Source organism: Triturus cristatus, chromosome 2_2 (genome assembly GCF_964204655.1).
Source record: "Triturus cristatus chromosome 2_2, aTriCri1.1, whole genome shotgun sequence".
NCBI lineage: Eukaryota > Metazoa > Chordata > Amphibia > Caudata > Salamandridae > Triturus > Triturus cristatus.
Window position 1 is genome coordinate 782,670,102 of NC_140582.1, and position 24,621 is coordinate 782,694,722.

Here is a 24,621-nt window from a genome sequence, read left to right on the forward strand (position 1 = left end):
TCGACACGGTCTGCCACCACACCCTAGTACAGCGCCTCAGCAACGTCGGAATCCAGGAGAAGGCACTGGATTGGATCATCTCCTTCCTCGACGGAAGGACACAGAGAGTCCGCCTACCACCGTACAAGTCAGAGGCCACCAAAGTCATCTGCGGCGTCTCTCAAGGATCCTCGCTGAGCCCCACCCTCTTCAACGTCTACATGAGCCCCCTCGCGGCCATCGCACGCCAACACAACCTCAACATAATCTCCTACGCCGACGACACCCAGCTGATCCTCTCCCTGACCAACGACCCCGCCGACGCCAGAGCCGATCTGCACGAAGGGATGAAAGATGTAGCCAAGTGGATGACGACCAGCCGCCTGAAACTGAACTCAGACAAGACGGAGGTCCTCATCCTGGGCCCCTCGCCCTCCGCCTGGGACGACTCCTGGTGGCCCCCCGCCCTGGGCACCGCACCCAAACCAACAGACCACGCACGCAACCTGGGCTTCATCCTGGACTCCTCCCTCTCCATGACCAGGCAAGTCAACGCCGTCTCCTTGGCATGCTTCAACATCCTACGCATGCTACGGAAGATCTTCTGGTGGATCCCCACCGAGACCAGGAAGACCGTCACCAGGCCCTCATCACCAGCCGACTGGACTACGGCAACGCCCTCTACGCCGGTACCACCTCCAAGCTCCAGAAGAGACTCCAGCGGATCCAGAACGCCTCAGCCAGACTCATCCTCGACATCCCACGAAACAGCCACATCTCCGGACACCTGAGAGACCTGCATTGGCTCCCCGTCAACAAAAGAATCACCTTCCGTCTCCTCACCCACGCACACAAAGCCCTCCACGACCAAGGCCCGATCTACCTCAACAACCGAATCAACTTCTACGCTCCCAAACGCCACCTCCGATCAGCCAGCCACGCCCTCGCCGCCGTCCCCCGCATCCGAAGAGCGACAACGGGAGGAAGGTCCTTCTCCTACCTGGCCGCCAAGACCTGGAACTCCCTCCCGACCGACCTACGCCTGGACCCAGGACCACCTCTCCTTCAGGAAGCAGCTGAAGACCTGGCTGTTCGAGCAGTAACGGCACCCCCCCCCCCCCTCAAGCGCCTCGAGACCCTACGGGTGAGTAGTGCGCTCTACAAATGCTCTGATTGATTGAAACCTATAAGCATGGCGTATTCCACCACCCGGCACAGTCTCCCATGTTTCTCACAACTGTATCTGAATTGTTCAGCCCAGTCTGACCTAGACCTACGCTAGGTGTCAAAGCACCAAGTAAGCAGTGGTACCATCTACATTTATGGGCCAACACTACTCAAACAGAGCCATCTGCAGCTAAAGTGTCATCATTAAGCCCTGTACTGTCTGTTTCATTGGACCTGAAATATTACGCTTTTGAAAGAAAGATAATGCATAAACAAAAAAAATAACTCATCTATCATCTTCAAATCCTGCAAACAAGTGTTAGAGTACAAAGTGATGACAAAGATGCAGAAAATGAAACCAACTTCACACTGCTCTTTATAGCTGGGTTTTGAAGAGTATGGAGCTCCTATGAGACAAAAAAAATAAAAATACAAAATAAATAAAGAGTAAACCCCTAAAATGGATCACAGCTTAGGGAAATATTTGGAAAGTTGTATAGATATTCTAAACTGAAGATTGGTGAGGACTTAAATGGCTAGTCTGAATCGATGACTGCAGCACGAGGTGTTCTCATCACTGCAAATTAAACAAACAAAAAAAAAAAAATAAAGCCAACAGGTCTGGCTAATCAACTCTAATGCTTACAAATAAAAACATGAACTATCACGCACAATATTTGTGCCAAGTATTGCGGATTGCACTCCGCAAACTCCAGAGAGAGGTCTTAGAAGGGGAGACTGGCCGTACCGGATGTGAGGTGCTACTACCTAGCGTCCCAACTCAAAGATTTATGGTTGGGTCTATGCACCACAATCTGACCTAGTGTATAGAGTGGATTGTTTAGCCATGGGAGCGATCGGCTACCCGGCAGTGCTCTACATGAAGGGGTGGAAGAGGATACAGATGCACACTGAGATGGTGGTGAGGGCATGGGATGACCCATCCAGGCACTGGGGTGGAAGGATACATTGACCCAACGGACCCAGCTATGGCATAGTGATGGCCTACGAGGTGGGTCTATTGAGTGGCTTTTGTGGCTGGAGCCTGATTGGTATGGCCCGTCTTGGGGATATATGGAAACTGCATCAACTGAGTTCCTTTGGCGACTTCCAAAAGGAGTATCATCAGGCTGATACGGAGCAATGCAGGTACATTCAACTGAAACACGCACTGCGTTGCCACGTTAGGGATGGCGATAGTGTCCCCGAGTACGCCCCATTAGAAGACAGATTGCAGTTAGATCCCATTCCCGATAAAGCAATCTCCCTTACATACAAAAAGTTAATGAATAATCTACCTGACCCCCCTCGGCCCACTATGGGCAACTTGGGAAACGGACATCGGCCTACTGGAGGACGATGACTGGTAGGAGGTGATTCAGAGCCCTAGAGAGATCGCTATAAGGGCCAGATTTAGACTAATTCAGTTATGCATCCTGCATAGGGCACACTACAGATGCACACTTAAACACAGGATTGGGCTGGCGGACTGATACCTGCCTCAGAGGCTGTGGACTGCCTAGTACCTTTTTGCCACATCCTGAGGAGTGCCCAGTAATACAACAATATTGGGGGAAAAGTAGCCGGGGATCATGTCGACAGTGGTGGGTCTTTACATCCAAGCGGAGGCATGCTGGCTTTTGCTAGGCATTAGCCGCGAGGACAGATAGCCTTCACATACTACGACATAGCTAAAGCTGGCCGCCGGGATTGCTAAAGGTAACATAGCGCGTTAATGTGGTGCCCGACTACCCCCCCCTCCCCCCAAGGTAACTGATTGGAAAACAGACTGGTGTTGCTTGGCTGAGAGGGTGGTATACAAGAGCAGAGGGTGCCCCAAGAAAAGGGAATAGATAGGGGGCCCCTGGGAAAAGTACAGGTCCTAGATTGAGTGGTGACCGGGAGGGTGTGTAGCCAGATATATGCAGGGAAGCACGTTCGCTAGGTCGGACTTTGTGAAATTCCTGCCCCCCCTCAGTGTGGACCTACCTACGCTCCCATTATGATGAGGTCTGTAGATTACAGGATGAAGTGTATTGTACTATGCATCTACCGGGAACTGCTATTTTGTTCAATAAAAAGATTTATAAAAAAATGTGCCAAGGGATTGTGGCGATCTGTCGAATGTCATGTCAAGCTTGGGGAAGACAACAATTTTTTTTTTTTTTTTTACACAAAAGATACAGGCTGATTACACAAGGACAAAGCACAAACCTCACACTGATATAATCCTTGTTTTATGTTTAACGGTTTGACTTTGTTCTGTACTTGGGCATGTTGCATGTGTGGATTTGGTTTCTTATGATCTGGTGCTGCGTTAGAGCACTTCTAAATTATAATTGTGTTGCTGCGCAAGTTTGTTATGCTGGTGCAACACTATTGCGCAGTTATTTTGCAGATGTATTGGTGTGCTGTTTTCTTGTGTTGGTACTGTGTTGTGCTGTATTGGTGCACTGTTGTATAAAGCTGGTTGGCTGCATTATGCTGCGTAGTGCATTTTGTCGTCATCACCCATTGTATTGTCGCAATATTGGGATGAGATTTCGTAATGAGGTGCATTTGGTGGTTATTATATTAAACTGCAATCTGTCTGCATGGAGGTTGTGATCAGGGCTCAAGTCTGGGTACCATGCGGGTGGACGGCGTCCCCCCCCCACTTATTTTACTGGGAGCTTGATAGCTAGAGCAAATGGAGCCCACATTCACTCTTTGGCCTCTCTGGGGCGAGATCGGAGCTCATTCAGAACGCTGCTCACGCGCTGGCTTCTCTGATGCAATCGCATCTAAGGGGTGAGCGAGGGGAGGCAGCGAGTCTGGTGGTGAAAGCCACCTTTCGTGACGCCACTTTGTCGTGACGTCAGCATCCCCCCACTTTTTTTTTTAGGACTTGTGCCCTGGTTGTGGTGCAGCGAGCTATAGTGTGGCTTTAGGGGAGCAGCACAGTTGTAGGAGTAGCTTAGTAATTAAGCTGTGAGGTACAGTAGTGGGTGCAGACAATTGGTAGGAGTGGATCTGCTTGATCATGCCTTCTGTGAGTAGTAGTGCCGTGGTGGGTAGAAGTAGCATAGTCGTAAGTTGTGTAAGTGTTTGATGAATAGAGAGGGGGAACCGAGCCAGAGCCAAGGGTCGGGCTGACTCCAAAAGCCATACCACAAGCTGAGCCAATACCATGCAAATCATACAATGAAGGTTAAAGTTAAAAAAATAATAATCTTTAACACATTAAGCTTATGATTTGATTACACTAGATTGCTGCATGGATGGCATTCATTGGACAGGACGGTTTCCAAGCACGAACTTAGAAACATTTGTGTTCATCCATCACCCACCACCATAAAGGAGATGCTGTAGGAGGCCCAAGAAAAGAGTCAGTTATGTGTACCCTATATGTGGTCTAGGTTGTTATTGTGTTTGGAGCAACACTTTTTAAAGATTTAGATGTTTTTTTCTCCTTTACAGCAAAGGTTAATTCTTTGAGAAGCTAAATCAGCACATAAGACACCAATTACATGTTAGAATAAGTTGGAACAAAAATACTCATTAAAAAAAGCACAATGTTACCTTAAGAAAAGGCAGATTATTTATGTTTTAATGATATCACCTGCTTCCTCGGACTTAGAAACCGATTTCAATAAAGGCAATTAGATGTATTAAGTCTAATTCAGGGACGGTCCAGAGTTCGTGACAAGTAACGTGCAGAGCTCCGCTATCCGCAGGTTTACGCAGAGTGCAAACTGGGCGGGGTTTCTGCATTTCATTCGAGCTAGACCTCAAATCCTTGCACAGCGATTTGAAAGTGCTCAGAGAAAAATCATTCGCAGAACATCTTTCAAGGCACTCTGCCGAGTTACCAGTACATCTGCAAAATAAACAAAGAAGCACAGGGCTGCTTTAAGAGTGGTGGTGGGGAAAGTGGAAGGGGGGGGCAGATTGGTGAATGAAGTAAGAGGTGGATGGCAGAAGTCACATGAAGGCCTAGATGGAGGTTCCATAGCTAGGCATCTGACCGGAGCCTTCAGTGGTTTTACCACTTCTGGTGGTTTTAAGGTGAGGCTCGCCCCCCTCTAGCGATATTCTAGTTCTGTTAAATGGTACAGTAACGTGAGGTTACTGAACTGATTAGGTGTAGTGGTGGTGATCCCATGGTGCTGCGAGGCAGCTGTAGTAGTGGGTTTAGGTGTGTGGTGACTGGATCTTTATAGGAATGGTGTATAGTGTTGCGTGTGGTAACATGTTTGGTAGTGTGGAAGTATGGATATTCTGGGCAGCTACCTTATTTGTGTGGTGGTGTGTTGTGATGTGCTGTCTTTGTATGCTGTATTAATGTGGTAGGCTTTGTTATTGGTGCTAAATTGTTTCTGCATTTTACTATTGAGCCCTGTTGTAGACTGCGTTCTGAGGCATGTTCGTTTTGAGGCAGTCATTAAAATTGTAGCAATAGAACAATAGGGTACCCTCAAAACTCACTTTGTGCATTGTTGCCCATGCTAGCACACTACGCACGCTCTAAAGTTCAGCTTTTGCCTGCACCCTGAATCCACACCTTTTCACAATTCACTACAGGGCAGGGTAGAGCCAGCGAGGTTCGTTGACCCCTCCCCACAACGAGTTGTGTAAGGTTGGGGTGGCTGAGACTGCAATTCTTGATCGACCCCAAGCCCTTCAAGGTGAAGCACTTAGGACAATCTTCACAACTCAGGGGCGGAGCTCAGCACACAAGGCTATGGCTTTGCTGGGCTGGTGACGTCACAGGCCTCAAGGCTGTGTGAACACCAGCTCGGCAAATGCATGAACGAAATGGCGGTACGTGCGCGCATACAAATGCCTAAAACACAGAGCGATTGTAGTCAGGCAGCATGTGCGTGTCTTCTTTTAATTTGGTTAATCACATTACAAATTCTATAAAGAAAGGATGGTTAACTTTGTTGGAAAAAAATTTAAGGGGGCCAGAGCTCAGACAACCATGAAGATGCACCGTCCCTGAAAGTGAAGTCAGTCATGCATCATATTATGCAACGTTTGCTGGCAACGCTGCCCCTCTCTCCCCCGCAGCTTCCTATACGTGCTCTCTGCTGCCCAGGCAGGAGTAAGATACAGGAGGGAAAAAAAGTGCAGCAGAAGAAAAAAATTTGAAAGAAAAGGAAGAACACATGTAACAGGGCAGTCTGCTTGGGAGCGTCCGAGACAACACAAGGCATGAGGAATTAACCATATTTACCAATCAGAAGCAGCCATTTACAAAGGACATTAATAGGAGCCAAAATAAAAAAATGGGAGCTGCTTTAAGCCCATGTTTTAGATACAACATGGCTCAGAGAGAGCGAACGCGCTGCCTAAAACGGAACTACAAAATGGTAAGGGGTGACCTGGTATTCTTGGAAACCTGGGCATTTAAAAGCAAAAACAAACAGTGGTGGGTCTGAATTGCTTTAAATTCCCAATAAATGGATGAATCAAATATATAGACTAGTAGGTGGAGCTGTGTAACAATGTGAAAACAGCGTGCTTTGGTAAAGCAGGAAAGTTGACTAATACAATTGATTTGTAAAAACAGATTTAGAATTAATGTTTGCATTTTCTTTAAATATTTCCGTCATTGTTATAATATATATTAAAATTGTTGGTTCAGAAGAACTAACATCACATTATGGGGGAGGGCAGCCACGCAAGGTGGCCGGTTAGCCAGGTAGCTTGCGTTTTGGACTGCACCCGCTGCCACCTTTAAAAATAAATAACAGTTACAACCTTTTCTTTGGAGGTCTGTGTCGTGGAACACCAACGGGACGCACAAAAGTGCTTTTTAGAAGGCAGAGTGGCCCTGCAGCAAATGGCATCTGACTAAACAAAACACTTTATTTTATTTTTTAATGGGGTGGTGCGTGGGGGTTAGGACTGGTAAGAGAAAGTAGCACGAAACTATATGCACTCATTGAGTGCCTAGTGGGGAAAAAAAAGTTGTTCCATAATATTAAGTGGAAGGACACAAATCAGCCAATCGAGAGGCTTGTAAAAAGAAATTGCTCCAGGAGAGGATCAAATACAAGACTAGGGAAGCAATACACTAAATATGGAGCATGGAAAGAGTTTAAGGAAAAAAATTCAAACAATGGTATGGAAAGGACCTATAACTTGATGCAAGTTTTTTTATATGGTCCACCAGAGGTCTTTCGCAAACCGACTAGGCAAGACATAAAGGCATACGCTGAAAACTAAACACGCAGGTGTTAATGTCATCATTAAAAGGTAAGAAATGCTATTGTGTCAAGAAACTTGTACAATATGACCTCACTGAAGAGAAATAATGCTACAGTAAACTATGTATCCAATACACTTATGTTACAAAAAACGGAGGAGTAGTCAGTTAAACAAAAGTGACAATATTAACCAATTCAAGCATACTTAGGACTTGGGTAGCAGCTCGAAGTAGCACCTCTAGCTGCATCCCCCAAACATCCCATCATTTGCAGGAGTATGCCGAGCGCGCTTGAAGAGACAGAACTCTGAATATATATATTGCACACGCTTTTCTCGAGAGCAGAGCACAATCTTACCAGGTTCAAATCTCTGCGAAATGTGCCCCGCCTTCAACAAAACACGTGTTGAAAGTCCTACCCCGCGAAGGCCGCCAGTACACCCAAACTCGCAACCATGTTCAGAGCAACCCCCCCCCCCCCCCCAAAAAAGGTATGAACTGCACATCCACAAAGATAAGGGGGATGGACCAATAAGCAGGAAAGCACTGATACCTTTGGGTCGAGTTCGCGATATATATATATATATATACTACAACAACAAAAAAATTTAAAGATGGAGGTGCTGCAAGTTAATGGAGAAGACGGAAAATTAATGTTACATCTTCAGAAGCACTCCCAATGAGTGGTAATGCGAAGTCAATCGTATATTTAGGAATCTTAAACAAGTCTCCACATAGTTTAACATATTGCAACACGCGTGCTAAACAACCCTCACCAGCAAACCTACTCTAAAATAAAGCAAAAAATAAAAATCTATTGGCTCACAGTCACCATAACGCCACCACCCCATTAGCCCCATCTTGTCAAATGCTCGTCGCCTGACTAACCAAGAACAGAAATGCCACTGTTACGATGTTCTGGTTTCACACGCCTTATCGAAAACTGAAAAGCAAAAGAGCAGTGTGCAATGGAACACGTGGTCTCTACGACAGAAGGAAAATCCCAGCGCGACTTTGCTTATCTGGCAGCCTGACAATAGTAGCAGAAGATGGGGGAAAACTGACCGTAAGCAGCTAGAAGCTCACACCAGGGGAATAACAGCGCTACTCTCGCGTCCTGCCCTGCACAAGAATGCCGCCCACCAAGTCCACGGCAAACCACGGGGAGACAGACGACTGAGCGCGAGCACAACCGGAGCTTACAGACCCTGCCGCTGTTCTTTAACCCGCCCCTGGGGAACAGCGCAGTCTCGAATTGGGTGAAAGCATGTTTTCAGAGATTGGCTACCGCTTTAAAAAAAAAAAAAAAATAGGAGGCGTCTCCTAAAAACACGCCTATAAATTAGCTGATTGGCTGACTGTCAGCTAAAGTGTAATAGGTCGAAAGGTTTCTTTGATATAAAAACATCTACTATTGGTCTCAATGATGCAGGTACGAATGTAAGAAGATTCTCGCATGAAAGCGTCGCTGTCCAACGTAGACACTACTGTGGCCCTTGCTGGGCGGCATGTGCTGCACGTGTTCAAGACATTTTGTCGTTTACAGGAGCTTCACACTTAACATTGTTCTGGTAAATAGTTTTAACACGCCCATTTGATAATCCAATAAGTGTTAATAGTAGCTCAATATAGCAAGAGGATACTCTTTTGAAAGGCCTTTTCTGTTTACTCACCCATTGGGCTGTTTAAGACTTGACTGACTACAATAATTAGCAAAGCCAGTGTGTCTCCAGGGGCGTAGGAGACACTAACATTCTGGGGGGGACAGGGACAACCTTGTGCACTTTCCAGTGACCCTATACAAATCACCGCCCGTTAAACAAATACAATTGCATACTTTCGAAGTGAAATATTGAGAAAAGCAGGCATGTAGTCACAGTTTGCATGTATGCTTTATTGTTATTTACATTCATATAGTAATGAGACCAAATGTTTAAAAAAAAACATATATATGAATCTTGCATCTTAATGCACAAAGCAAACAAAGGCCGCGGACTTAGGGTGGGGGCGTCGTGTTTGCAAGTGCATTATGGTTTGAAAAGTACCTGCTACTGCATTCCTGGTCTCCAGCAATTTTCAGGCAACAATAAAAATGTGAAGATAACTTTGGTGATTGTAAGGAGCCGGAGGACGCGACAAACCGGAAGGGTGGCAGCCAATCAATCGATGAACTACACAGACCGGAAACGGCCCGCGGTCTAGTGGTGCGTGGGAGGCGTGGTGATGGCAGGCAGGAACCTGAAATAGGGGAGAGCGGAACCAGGAAGCCGGGCAGCAGCAGCGCGGAGGAGGAGCCCGGCGGAGGAGAGAAGACGGCGAAAGAACAGGCGAACAAGCGGGAGGAAGACAGCGAGCGCGGAAGGAGAGACGGAGGCGGCGAGGACGGAACCAGGAGGCGAGAGAGGACCGAGACGGCAGGCGACCACGGAGAGAGCTACGGAGGACGCGGACCCAGCGAAGAGAGAGAGTACACTGCATCCAAGCCCGGCGGCCTAGAACGAGGAGAGGACGCCCCGGGTCCAACCGCCGCGGCCCGCTTCACGGGTCGTGGCCTCAGGCAAGTGCCACTGCGGGGGTCTTTTTGGTGGGGCTGCTGGGGAGCCAGAAGTTAAATCACACGGAAACGGTAGCACGAAGCCCCACTCCCTCACCATCACTTCCCTTCCTACCCTCGGTTTCCCCTCCCCTGTTCCCTCACGTACGACCGGTGAAGGTGGCACAAAACCCCTATATTGCGACCAAAGAGTCTAATCCAGACGCACCTCTCTTTTCTTTCTTTTTGGCTTCACCGATTCGTGGACCCTCCCAAGAGAAAGAGCAGCCCTTTGCAGACAGAAAGAGGAAGACCAAAAACAACTACAAAGAAAAGGAAAGAGTTCGGGGGACACTTGTTTCCCTTCGAATCCCAGGCGGTGAACTGTTGCTTTACGTGGAGACCACCATCCTTTACTTTTGTTTCCTTTGACTACAACCCTTGTTAGACGATACCTCCCTACTTGTGTGAGACGTAATAAAAGGGTCTATAAGCAGCAACTTCCTGACCCTGCCTGGTTTCTGTGCCGCGCCATAGGCCACTAGAAGCGAGATCCCTACAGTGATTAATGTTCTTTTTTTGAGAGAGATCGAAGGCTTGTCTAGTGAAAGTTTTAATTCAAAAGGTCAGTGAGTTACTGCTTTTGTCTGAGATATTCTTTTGGTATTTGAAGTTTATAAGTTAAAATCCTAACATTGAACAGTGAGCTATTAACCGTCATCAAAGAGCTGCATAAAAACTTCAATGTATAGATTAGAACGTTATGATTTTTCCCCAGTCTTTCCCTATCCTAATGTTGGAAAATGGGTTCATTAGGATAGAAATCAATTCTGATTATTGAAGAGAACCCCCCAACCATGGTGTTATGTTTTACATTCTGAGTTTGTGTTTCTCTAGTGTTGCAAAGCCGCCTTAGGCACTCCCCAACTTTTTGCTGACTGGTACTGGTGGTACCTGACTGACTGACCCTGGCCTCTGCTTAAACAGCCAGTGCTATTCTGAAAGAGGCACTTGAAAATACAGTGAAAACACCTACATACACTAGGGTGCACTATGGGTTAGGGTACCCCTATGATTGGCATGACCTCTCCTATAAGGCCCTAGTACATAATACGGCAGGGGGATTAGAACTACTTTTAAGTCCCTAGAACACAGCTTTCCAAACTTTTCATGTTGGTGACACACCTTTCAGACAATCGCGACCTAGTGACACGGTAATGCGAGCGAGTGAAGCGAGCGTGCCCGAACCACTTAAGGGGGGTTCGGGGTGGTTCTCCCCTGAGAAAAGTTTGAAAAAATAGTGGGCAAATGGTGCATTTTCAAGCAAATTCGAGAAAGCAGGAAGGTTAATAAAGCAATTGTGAATCTGTTCTAACAAAGACAATGACTGGCAAAACTGGGTGTATGGTTAAGTTTGTGCCTGAAACAAGAATATAATCATGCACACATGGACACATGCCCCAGTGATTTACGGTACAAAAAGGGCAGGTGTACGCACAGCCAACCCTTTAAGCAAGTTGGATGAGAAATGTACATGACCAGATCTAGAACCAAAAGAAGCCTTTGGAAAACAATCTACCAGGCCAACATTGTGGCAGGTGACGATGATCACACCCAAGCCAGTTCACACTAGAAGGGGGAAAGCCCATTATGGAAAACTAAGACCAATTTATAAGATAGTTTGCTCTCATATATCAAAAATGACATATGAGAGAAAATTAGTGAAAGGAAAGGTTGAAAAAAGAGAAAAAAGTGTCAGAAAAAGAAAGGGAGATCAGAATGAGCAAAGGAGATAGTGAAGAACCAGAAATAAGGATGGCAGGGAAAGAACGAAGAAGTGGAAGACGGTGGAAGATGGAGAGAAACAAGAAGACTAGTGATGGATATGAGAGGAAGGATATAGAATGAACAGAAAGAGAAACAAAGAAGAGAGTTTAGGTTTAGGACGAACGAGGATGGAAAAATGAGAGGGAGGGAGGCGATAAGACTGAGTGAAAGGCACGAGGGGAAGAGACATGAAGCGATAGAAAGGAGACCAGATGAAAGAAGGACAGATGAGTGAGGATGGAGATAGGGAAAAGAGCAGTGCTTAATTTAAACCAGTGGTTTCCACCCCTTCCCCCCCCCCCCCCCCCCCCCCCACTGCTGCTTCCAGGCAGCAGCCGCGACTGCTTCTTTGTTTACAGAGCCCTAGAATGCGATAAAAAGCAGAAATATAAAATTATGATTTCTCATATCCCAGAGACGAAACAGCTGTTTTCTTTTTATCAAGGCAAATTGCGCAGCCCACACTCCACATTTGGCAACCCCATTCTTTAAAAAAAAACACCTGACTGCCCTTTGCCTGTCTGCGTTTCTAAGAATGAGCAAACAAAACAGACAGTTGTGCAGCAGGCAGATTATTAACATTTAACACTAGAACGCTGAGCTACCACCCGTGGCTTGTTTAAAATGTAAACATGATTACAGACTACTTCGCAGAAAGCTTTCTGAAGGTCGGATACCCCTATCGATCCCTAAACCCTTTAAAACCCCTATATACCCCTTACCCTCATCCACCCATGAACCCTAAACCAGCCGCGGCCCGTGGAGGGAGTTCCGTGGGGCGGAAAGGTGGGGCGGGGGAGGGGCATGGTGGGGGGGTACTAAAAACCGGAATATGGATAATTGGAGGTAAGTAAACAATTAAATAAATAAAACAAATTTAGTTGTGCGATGCAGAGCGATGCAGCGCGCGCTACGAAATTTGTTTTATTAATTTAATTGTGTACTTCCCTCCAATTATCCATATTCCGTTTAAAATGAAAGTCACAGTATTAATCAAATTTTGTTTTTAAAGGGACACGGCCGGGCAGCATGTCAGACATCTTCATCATTTTTATCAGGAGGAAATGGGGTTTCACTGGCATGCACTATCGCCGCTACTTACTCTTCTGACGTGGCGTCTTCATGTATCTTTCTTTTATCTATTCTAGGCTATTTTTCAGTGAACACAATGCATTCAATGCAGCACTCTCTTCCCCCATGATCAGCTCCATGTATTAAGTCCCCATTTTGTATGTATTTGTCCCATCTCGTCAACGTCACGGTGCTCGATTATTGTGGGCTGCAGCAGAGTCAGAAACATATTAGACTTGTTCTGCCATAAGGCCAGTGGGACAGGGACAAATGCAATCAGTTGTCATCCTTGTGCCTTTGAAATATTGCTATTAATAGGGAAAAGCTTGCAGCATAGTTGTTTGCAGTAACATCTGTAAAGAATTCACAAATTACCAAAACCATTCAGGTACTATTCGCTCCCCATTACATTTTTGTGAGCCATACGTGTCTGTCTAGCATTCCACCCTTTCAGGTACACTCACGTTTAGACTGTAGTTTTGTGAATGTGAAGTGTATGTGACTGGTATTTGTCTTTTGCATTTGTTGAAACTGGAATGGGTATGAGTAAAGGGGATGGGGACAGTGTGTGTCTGGTTTTAGTGCTCTAAATTCAATGATTGACGAGAGCTGTTGAGAGGTGAGCATGAGAATCGTGGATGGACGGGTTTGTGTAGTGTTGGGTTGTGCAGAGTAATTATAATTGTGAGAGGTGCGGGTAGGAAGGTCTGATCTTTTCTGGTGGTAAGGCTGGTTTTGGTGTTAGATGAGGATTCTTGGTGAGTGGTAGTATGTGTGGAATGTCCTGGCGAGTGGGAAGTTGTGTGTTGTGGATGAGGGAATAGGAAGGGTTCAGGCAGTATTCTGTATCAGATCACACGTTTCACCTCCTGTTCAACTCTGCAGGTAAGCTCTAATTTAAACAACCTGAAATGCTATCACACACTTTAGAATTCTTCTCTAAACACGCCAAAACCTAGTGCTAAGCAGTCTCAAACATAATTGAACACAAACAAAACAAATGAAGCAGCCTCAACACTTAAACTAGGCTTGCGTTTAACTCTCTGGTCCTTTTGTCACTTTACTACAGTGCTGAAAGGAAGCCCGAATCACGCGCGCACAAACAGCAAATTCATAGAAGAGGATTGGACAGCAAAAAAGCTACCTGCTTTTACCAACGTTGCTCTGGCCTTACTCTCTGCGCTGCTCAGTGCGCAGAGGCACTGTAGGGGAACCGAAGTAAAATGGCGATCTTAGTTTCTCTTTCTGAAACTTAAGGGGCTGTGCATGCTGGGAGGGAAAGAGGTTTCAAGTGAGGTTATGATAAGCCATACATCTGTTTCAAGAAGGCGGCTGCTGAAATAACACTTTTCCACTATCTTTAATGCTTTAATACATTTCTGATTCTCAACTTTGCTCCCATGGGTTTCAAATTAGTATTCCAATATCCGTCTTAATGTTTTTTTACTTCGCTACAATAAATCGGCCATCTCAGAAGCTTTTGGAGGACCCAAGTTACATAGGTTCTGCAGGGCCCCTCTCTGTTTTTACGGCAGCATACAGACCTCGTTCAAAGTAAAAAATTTAATTGGGCACATTTTGAGGCAGCTGCAGCAGATGACACAACCTTACCATCTACTCCCCACCATTCTTCCTTGTCACCGGGCTACCACTCGTGTGAAAAACATACCGAGCGCCGGGAATTGGGAGCAGGCTGGACTGCGCATTTGACGCCCAGAAGTGAACCGTTTCAATGCCCATTGCTTATATCCTTACAAAACATAAGCAGTATGGCTTAAAAAGACCACAGGCCATATTATCAAGGAACGGGGATAACATTATCGCCGCTTTACCGGCAGGAAACTGCCGCTAAAGCGGCGATAATGAGCTTGATAATATGCCCTTGTGAATTCCCATAGAGGCCCAGGTTCACACCAGAACCTGGGCTTATATTGGAATTCAAGGGCATATTATCAAGCCCATTATTGCCGGTTTAGCAGCAGTTTCCTGCCGCTAAAGCGGCGATAATGTTATCGCCGTTACTTGATAATATGGCCCCCCATTCGTGTACACATAGCCGCTGTACACATTTTGTTTTCTAGTTCACCCATTAATCTGGTATTTCAGTACCTCCAGGAATAGTGCACATTCCCACCCAGGGAAAGCAATGCTGTTCAAAGAGAGACGAGAAAACAAAAGTAGCGCTTCACTGGCAAACACTGTGAAGTAGCGCTAATGTGTTTATGTGTGAATAAATCAATCTGGCCACCTTACAACCACTCTGTCTTGATTGAGTTAGTTATTCATATTTTGAATGTTTTATTTCTCTCCACCCCGAGGCTGCACTTAAAAACTGAACAATTTCAGAAATACGACGTTTTCAGCAAAAGTCTTTTTCTTTTTTGGATCCATTTCACAGGGGAGCAAATAAACGAAAGGAGCAAAGAGTAGGTAATACGTGTTTCTTGAAGTCTCGATTTTCACCAAATGAGGAGGCGTGAGACAGAAGGAGAGGGAAGAGGGGGAACAAAGAGAGGGGGGTGCGTGCAGCTGCCAGCGGCAGGAGAACTGGACACTTTCCTTGTCTTCTCTGCCCGTTCTGCCTGTCCCCAAAGCCCAGCCTTAACTATCGTCCGTCGTGATTTCTCGAGTCGGGTAGGCATGTTTAAAAAACAGAAATTAGGGGAACGGACTCTGTGAAATTAAAGAAGTACGGGCACGCCGTGCCCTGCCGATCCTGCTCACTTCGACCTCTGGTCCTCGTAGAGACAGTGTTCGGAAAGGAAACACTAACGGCTCTGAAAACAGAGGATCACAGATTATACGGATGAGGATGCTTACTCCTGAATAAACAGGTCCGTCACGCACTTACGTCACTGTAGGTCCTAGAAAGAAAGAATAGAGCGCATCTCCTCGTCGTTGCGCGACACACCCAAGCACGGCAGGCGACACAGTACTGTGTCCCGACACAGAGTTTGGAAAGCTCTGCCCTAGAATATAATAAGGCATGGCAGTTTAGAGGCCAGCAGCCCTTTCTGCGCTTGCATGTGTGCACTGCTGAAGCCTGAGGTCAGTTTAAAAGTAGCCCTGTGTTATAGGGCTGCTTTTAAAATGCAAATTGTGCCCAAACTCGACTTTTGGGTTTGGGGAACTTACAAATTGATCAACTACAATGTTGGGGCAAAATTAAGTGGAAAAATGTTTTCAACTTAACTATGGCTGTATCATATTTGCCACATAATACATCATCTGCTGCATAATCTAACAATTTCCTCCAAAACAATTTTGTAGCTCAAACGGATCCCAAATTACTAAAAGAAATGTGACTTGTGTTGCTGTGAAGTTTAGGGCCCTTTGCAAAGGTTAGTAAAGAAAACAATTCCTAAGAAAACAATTGGTCCCAGACACTCCTAATGACACTCAAATTAATACCTGTAGGAGAGTGTAGTATGCAATCAATTCATACAACCGAAAATGTATAATGTAAAGGCACATTCAACAGGGAAATCTCATAGATAAGAGGCCAACCAAAGTCAATTAAATTGCAAACATCAATTTATTTCCAGCTGAATCATATTCATAAAATGCAAACTTAGGGGCTTACTACGATGGCAGGCGGACTTCAGTACCACCACCATCGAATCGGGGAATGGGACCGCTGGCCTTCAAGGTGGAGGCCCCACGATAGGCATTGCAATGCGACTGCCACTACGGTGTTCGCAGTGCCTATCTTTTACATTGCAGCAGGTGCTGCTGGCTGCATCATCCGCCGCAAAGTAAAAAAAAAAGGAACATGTTAAATATATCGGTGCCTGCCACATGGTGCAGTGATATGTTGTGGGGCATCATAGATGCCCCCCAGGACCCATGTCTGGGGGCCAGGGGTAAAGGGGCCTGCTATGGGCCCCCAATGTCCCTTTCGCCAGCATTTCCATGGCAGGTGAACCGCCATTGATAAGCTGGCGGGTAAGGGACATCGTAATCCCTGCTGCGGTGCATGGTAGGCACCACCAGCATTGTAGGAACCACGAGCCCCTCCACCACACCGGCGGGCTCAAGAAGCCCGCCGGGTGCGTGGTGGTTGGTCTTTCCGACCGCCAGGTAACCACCCGCCATTGTAATATGGCGGGCTGTGATGCAGTCACCAATGGCAGTGGGACCGCCACCGACGGGGTGACGTGGCGGTCCCACTGCCATTATAATCACCCCCTAAGTTTGGTGTGCATGCAAATCCTACATTGCCAACCCCTGGCAAGTTGCACTGCTAGTGCTGGAAAAAGGCCAATGGAGGTACCAATGGGTGAGGTGGACTGGCCTCAAGGGTCTTGTGACCTCAGTGACAGATTCACTGTCGATCTAGGATGTGCTTCTTCATATGCCTGCCCGTAAGACTGGAAGTGAACTGAAGTATGGATTGTGGTGGACAGGTCCACCTGCGGGTGCTAAGACACCTGGGCTTCTAAGGTCTATCGGGCCTTCTAAGGTGTAGCATCGGAATAAGCTCTGTCAGGAGTGTGGTATGGTGAACTGGTCATGAAGGTCTGAACATGGTTCTCCAGTTCCAAATTCAGCAGCTCTGGCCAGAGTGCCACATTCTCTCCCACACTGAAAACCATACTGCCCCACTGAGAGAAACTCGCACTGCCTTCAGCACAACTCAATTGTGCTGCGACTAAATTCAAATTATGCACTAGACAACAGTAAAATTCTGCCTGAAAAAAATGAATAACACCCTGGAAAAAGCAAACACTCATAGGGAATGCAAGAATAAGCAAAGCATGTGAACTGTAATCAGAAAAAAACATGGTTACCTTAACGGTTTTAAACTCATTATTCAGAAATCAGTAAGTGATTTTGCCTGATAAGTTCAAGACATGGCTACAGGACCAGGAAGGGACCCCTTTCAATGTCCATTGCTTATATCCTTTCAAAATGTATGCAGTTTGGTTTAAAAAAGACCACATCCCCAAACACAGAGCCGCATTTTATAAGCTAAAATAATTAAAAAGTTGAAAACAATCATATTAAACGTTTCCACTCTACCCATCAACCAGGTATTGCAGTCCCTTTAGGAATGGTGCACTTACCCACCCTGGGAAAACAATGTTGTTCAAAGAAAGAAGATAAAAAGAAAGTAGCGCTTTCACTGGCAAACTCTGTAAAGTGGCGCTAATGTGTGTGGGTGTAAATAACAGTCTGGCCTGTCTGCTGTCCACTCTGTATTGCTTTATTTAGGTATTTAACTATTTTTTCTCTCCATTCCGAGGTTTTTCTTTTCAATAGAAAACGGTCAGAAAATGAGGACATTTACAGCCAAAGTGTTCAGCCTTTTTTGGATCACTTTCACAGGGGAACAAATAAAGAAAAGGAGAGGCAAGAGAGAGTACCTTAAGAGCTGCCTCTTGAAATCAGCACGTAAGCAGGAGCGAGACAGAGACAGAAAGAGATGGAGGAATAAAGAGAGGAGGGCAGCCGCCAGAGGCAGATCAGGAGTAGTGGACACGGTCCTTGCCATGAAGGAAAAGAGACAGCGTTTATTTTTTCTCCGTTCTCTGCCCTTCCCAGAACGGCTGAGCCTTTCTGCAGCATAACAAAAGGCAGAGGGCGGGTGGCCTCTGACTCCAGGCAGGTCAAGTGCAGGGCCATTAGGTAGCGCTTTCGCGTGCTAATGGCCCTGCGATAACAGAAGGGAGAGGGGAAATTCCTTTGTCCCCTCGTCCCCCCCACCCTGGTCCCCCGTGTCCCCCCCACTCCAAAATCTGGGGGGGGATATATCCCCCGCGTCCCCCACACTTCCTACGCCCATGTGTGTCTCTCCTATGCGACCCATTTCCTTTGGCAATCCATGCTGTACAGAAACACAGCTGAAAATAAGGTAAAAGAAAAGCGCTAAGACGCGACTGTTGCATCCTTTTGTAGGCACGCACCCACCAAGATGGACATGCCTACAAAGCGAGGCAAGAATTTTGAACTCCTTTTTATTTATAAATAAAACAAAGCGTTGTACAAAATGGGGGCTCCTGGGGGTGGCACTCGTAGAGTGCGCACCCCCGGGCAGCTTCAGGCACATAGTATGGCCCTAGGACAGGTAGGCAATTTTGATTGTGCGGCGCTTATCAGCGCGAGAATTAGACTCCTACGTTCTATGTTGCGCACTTTGCCAGTCAAAGGTGAGGTAGGGTGTTGGTCTTGGCCCTTTTCCCTGAAATTTTTCGCTTTTCTGGGAAATCGCATGATGTGTAAATGCAAAGATTGAAGCTGTGTGATAATGTACGCAGACTAAGTTTCCCCATTTTAAATATGTAATTTTTAAAATGGATGCCAAAGCTGTGTGGTTGCACCGTTTGACTGAGCTGGGTTAACAGTCTAGTGGTTATTTCCCAGCAACCCCAGCTTTTGGAGGGAAGCCTGGCACCCAGGGTGCTCTACCCCTCCCCCTAGGCCAGTTAGAACCAGTTTCCCCAGACGCTTCTAGAAGCTTCTGGCACTGTCTGGAAGGTGGGGTGAGGGGCGTATAAAGGGCGGAGCTGGGCTGGCATGTGCTCAGTCAGAGGGTGGACCTGAGTCAGAGGGGACCTGCTGCCAGGGGTTACCGCCACATGGGTCTGTGTGCTGGGCCCTGAGCCTATCTACCCCCCTCTACTGTCCACAGGGCGAGGGAAAGCTGTAGTTGGGGCAACGCAGACCTGGAGAAGCCTACGCAGGAGTTTTAGGTGGTAGGGTTTAGTCAGGGACCTATGCCTCTGAAAGTGACAGGGCTTAGGAGCTGCCTTTTAAGTGAGTGAGGGATCCTGAACTAACCCACTGATCTGGCCCAGCGAGAGGAGAACCCAGGGACAACGGGCAGAGACTAAGTAGTCCGCCTTCAGCCACCAACTCAACTTCCCCCCCTTGAGAGACCCTCAACCCAGGGCGCAGGAACCAGCAAGCGCCTCGAGGGACCCGGACTGCAGTCCCTGCGGAGAGAGAGCGCTATTTACAAGCTGCCTGTGGAAGGGGAGCGCTATATCCGGTGGGCGCTACAGTGGAATGGACTGTGCTCTGCTGGTGTGTGCTGTACTCCCAGCTACCTGCTACTTCGTCCCTGGTGAGGGCGGCGCTGTCTGCTGATTGCCCAGGAGGAGAGGAGCTGACTGCCCAGGAGGTGAGGAGCGTGTGCGTCCCTGCAGCGCTGGGCTATCGAAGGGCCACGAGGAAGTCCCAGCGTGAGGGATTCCTCCCTGCCTGCTTGGGGAAAGAGCGGGAGCCCACCCCACGTTTGTGCCCTTCTGCGCGAGTGCCACCTGCCTCGGCGCCTATTTACCACAGCGGAAGCCCACCCCGCGTGTGAGCTGCCTCCGCGCGTTTAAGAAATACGACAGGAGTCCACCCCGCGTATGGCCGCACTTCACTGAAGGAAGCGGGAGCCCACCCCGCCTGGAATTACAAGTTTGGAGGGAGCCTACCCCTCATCGCCGGCCGGGATTACCGCCGCCATCCGGGCGCTGCTCGGAGGAAGTGCTGGGCCTGGGCAACGCAAGTCCACGTTGCCCAGCAACCGGGGCGCCGGCCGCGTCATTGGCCGCGCCCCCGTGTCAACAGGAACCAGCCCGGAAGACAGGGCCGAGACCGGAGGACGCCGGTCGGAGAAGTCCGGGGAGAGCGGGAGCCTACCCCGCCTCCCCCCTGGCGAAGAAGTGCCCAAGTGACGCGCAGGGCTCCCAGGTGGAAGGGAGAACCCCGCGTGTCGTCCACGAAGTCCCGGGACCCGGGTGAAGAGCAGGTTGCTGCCTGCAGCCGGTGAGGAGAGAAGCCAGGCAGGAGCCCACCCTGCGCTGGCCCAGCAGCCCCCGAAGACGTCGGCAGCTTTGCGGAGGCTACCCCGAAGTCCCGGGTCCCAGGAGGGGGCCCGGGTGAAGTCCGGCGAGGCGCTGCTGCTGGCAGGGATCCCAGGAGCGGAGGAGAGCCCCGCCTGCCAGGTGAAGAGCGGAGTCCGCCCGGAGCCAGCCCCAAGAGACCCGGTGAGTGAGGGCCTCAGGGGGGGACTGGTGAAGAAGGAGGAGGGGGGGTAGCAGGGCACAGTGTCGGTGCTCGCCCCCGTTGGGCCTTCCCCAGAGACCCTGAGAGTGTCCGGGGCAGCCGTGCCCCTCCAGCTGCCCCGACTGGCAGTGGGCAGCTGCCACGTGTGCCTAATTGGCCTGTGGAGCCCTTCAGGGAGCCGGTGAGTGGGGCTCTAATGTCGAGTGGTAGGGGGGTGAATTCGGGGTACATTGCCGGTGCCCGCCCCCAGTGCCCGGACTGGTCCTCCACGCTGCCCCGTCTGACAGACGGCAGCGGCAACGAAGCAGGAAGCATTGTTGCGCCCAGGAGTCCCAGGGGTCGATCTACCCTGGCGGGCTGCGCCAACTGGGCCAGTCTTATTGTGGGCCAAACCGCTGCTAACGCGAGAGCCCCTGGAGGGGGGCTCCCAGATACCACATTTGGGGCCTAACTTTGAATGGAGAGTCCCAGAAGAGGGGCCCCCATGTTCCGTGACTGTACTGACTGGGACTGCTAACTTGTTGGGGAGTGCCTGTTTTTACAGGAATGTGCAGCGCTATGCTAAAGTGCCATATGGGAAGCGCTAGTGATTGGCTATGTGCGGCGCTATATTAAAATGCTCTATTTGAAGCGCTAATAATTGGCTATGTGCAGCGCTATGTCAAATGCTATGTTTTAAAGCGCTACTGCCTTGCTATGTGCAATGATATGTTAGATGCCATGTTTTAGAGCGCCATTGCCTTGCTATGTGCAGCGCTATGTCCGATGCCATGTTTTAAAGCGCTATTGCCTTGCTATGTGCAGCGCTATGTTAAAAGGCTCTATGTGACGCGCTATTGATTTGCTATGTGCAGCGCCAGGTTTTGATGTGTCAATGAACTGCCTACCTGAATTTCGGCCTCAGGCTCTGGGGTCACTCACTTTGGTGATGCATAGGGGAATGCCATGATGTTTTTATTACAGGTGACCCGGACTATTGCCTAATGTTATGGCATGATGATTTTCTTGCAGGTTTGAGGCTGATGGACTTATTTTTATTGTCTTCTATGTCGCAATGATTCCGGCAGGGGCCCGATTGGCCCTGCCCTGTATATAATTCCCCCCTGTACCTTTGGACCCAGCGCCAGTTGTAGAGATTACCGAACATACTGTGTTTTGACAGCACAAAAGTTATTTTCACACAAACTTGTGTAGCGTCTCTTTTTGTAGTGTGCCTTGTGTGTCGCCTGTGTGTACTGCGTGGATGCTTTGCACATTTCCTCCAGAGTTTGGCCCACCCGCTCTGCACCACGCTACCCGTTTCCAACATAGGGTAACGAATTTTGGCTGTTCATCGATTGTGGTTGTCTCAAGTATTTAAATTTAACCCCCTTTTGAGCATGGATACCGCCGTTTCTGTCAGGGAAGCGCTGCGCGTGTTATGCGAGGCGGGCAGGCAGGATTTAATAGTACCTGGTGTGCTTTCGCAGGCTTGGGTCGGTATGGAGCGGAGAGGGCGGCAGGCAGAGTGTCAGCTACTGTGTCCGCTTGTATTTCCAGCGAGGGCTCACCAACGCTGTCCATAAACGGCAGCCACTCGCTGAGAGACACATCGCCTTCCGTCAAGAGGCAGCTCCCCCGGTCTTCATCTGCTCCTGTCTTCGCTGATACTTCGGAATGTGGGAGGGGTAGATCGCGCACACGCGCAGTGTCGTCCCTTCCCCTTGCCAGGAAACGAAGATGCAAAAAACGAGTCGTTCTGAAGAGAACGGGCTCGGTAAAGGCAAAAAGCAACGTACTTTCACCGTCTAGTGGCCAAACAGTAGCAATGCCTAATGATGATTCAAATACACAAATTGTGAAAGAGAATAAAGATATTTGTATTTTTGGGAAACAGCTTTTAAAAAATGTTGTTATATCAGAGAAATGTTTACCTGACAGAGATTTATCACCAGTTATAGCCATTGAGAATGCTAACACTATTGTGCTGTCTAATAATACTTCAAAGAGGGTAGATTTTCTACCTAGTTTACCTCAAAATTCTGGTAAAATATTGTGCAACTTTAATAAGAATACAGATGCGGGTAATGATGACCATATTTTAGGTGAAGTTAACAGGAAGAGCGAAGCTAGTCAGGTTTTTAGTCCTATGGGTCCTGAGACAGCTGGACAATGGGTGTGGATACCCAAAGAAAGAAATGATGGCAAAAGACTTTTGAATTTAAAAGAGAGTAGGTCTCTACTAGCTGCAAGTTCAAGCGGCTTGCAGCCCGACGTGGGCGAGACACTGCCAGGCATGAGAAAGGGCAGTGGGGATATTCCATTCAGGCTTCAAGCGTCCTGCACCATAAGACATGGCGATGAGGGGGGGTTTTCAGCGAAATTCCCCACACTGTTGGACGAAAAAAGAGCTTCAGTTTTCAATATGATGGGAGGGATGGGGAACAGCCTAGTATTAGCAAAAGGGGTGGTAGTGTAGGGTATAAGGGGGTGGTAGGTTCTCAGCACCTATTTGATGGTAATGATTAGTTGGAAGAAGGGGACATTTTTGAATTTGGGGATATTTCAGAAGGTGGCCAACACTCTGTTGGAGCAAGGGGGGGGGGTTATACTAAAGACTTCTTGAGAATTTATTTTTCACAGAACCAAGTGCGGACTCATTTCGAGACATCAGAGCAGGGGGTCGAAGAACAGACTGTTGAACAAAGACAATATACATAATAAATCAGGTGAGGTACATACATATATCGTGCACAAACGTTTACGGGTAAATAAAAGTGTGGGCACGGAGGGGAATCCTAATGGGTTAGTAATACCAAATAAGGTCAGTCAATCAAACAAAGAGGGCAGGACAGCAGTTGACAAGGTAACACATTCGGTAAGTTCAGAAACCATGAACAAAACAGAATCTGAAGAAAAGAGCACATTGCATTTTAACCGCTTACCTTATATGGGTTTTTCTATGCCATTAGGTGCACATTTAAACAAGAATACGAAAGATAAGATATGGAAAGGGGAATTTATTGATGTATTCAAGCTTCTCCATAGAGAAATACAAGCAAAAGAAGGCTCAAAGGAAGAGGCATGGGAATTGGCAAGGAGACCAAGGGTACCAACAAATATAGACACATGGACTTCTGCCTTTCTCATTTTCGCTAGTGTATACTGCGAAAAATTCCCAGATAGGTCAGTTTCATTGTTTAAGTATTTAGATACGATTCGGAAGGCAGCAACAGAATTTGGGGGCTATTCCTGATTACACTACGATGAGGAGTTCAGGGCCAGGTTAGTGTTAATGTCAGAAAAACAATGGGGGGAGGTTGATAATGAGCTTTGGATCCAATGGATGTACCCTCAACGGCCTCCACCATCCATGCACACGACTAGTGGTCTAGCGGTTCCTTATCGGCCTTTTCAGAACAAGCCCACCCTGGGGGGTGGGGGGGTTCTTGGAACAGACCACAGACAATTGTCTACGGTGCCTGCTGGAATTTCAATAAGGGGTACTGTGCAAAAAACCCGTGCAAATATAAACACGAATGCTGAAGGTGCGGTGGAAAACACGCAGTTAAGCAATGTTTTGGCGAGCAATCATATTGGGGAGGTAGTTTTCCAAACAGAGGAAGAGGTTTTGCGTTCCAGTCTGGAAACAAGGGCTTCTACTCCAATCAAAGTGGACAATTTATGTAAATGGTTACATTTCTACCCTGATACACAAGAAGCAGCATTGTTAGAATGGGGTTTCAAGAAAGAATTTAAGTTGGGATATCAAGGGCCCAAATGTCGCAGTCGTTAGAGCTAAACTACTGACAGAAGTGAAGGAATAGAGGATGGCGGGTCCTTTTGATTCTTGGCCTTTAGACAATCTCATTGT

The 24,621-nt window shown here is 47.7% G+C and overlaps 1 protein-coding gene across 2 annotated transcripts in view; it reads right to left on the reverse strand.

Annotated features, from left to right (window-relative positions):
• PAICS (phosphoribosylaminoimidazole carboxylase and phosphoribosylaminoimidazolesuccinocarboxamide synthase) overlaps positions 1 to 24,621 on the reverse strand; it is a 417,483-nt gene that overhangs the window by 66,922 nt on the left and 325,940 nt on the right. Inside the window, exon 1 of one of the 2 annotated variants that reach the window (XM_085642047.1) lies at positions 8,405 to 8,606. The exons of the other annotated variant lie outside the window; for it this stretch is intronic. The gene's annotated coding sequence lies outside the window, so the exon portion shown is untranslated. Of the gene's footprint in view, positions 1 to 8,404; positions 8,607 to 24,621 lie in introns of those variants that run through there. 2 annotated transcript variants of the gene reach the window in all.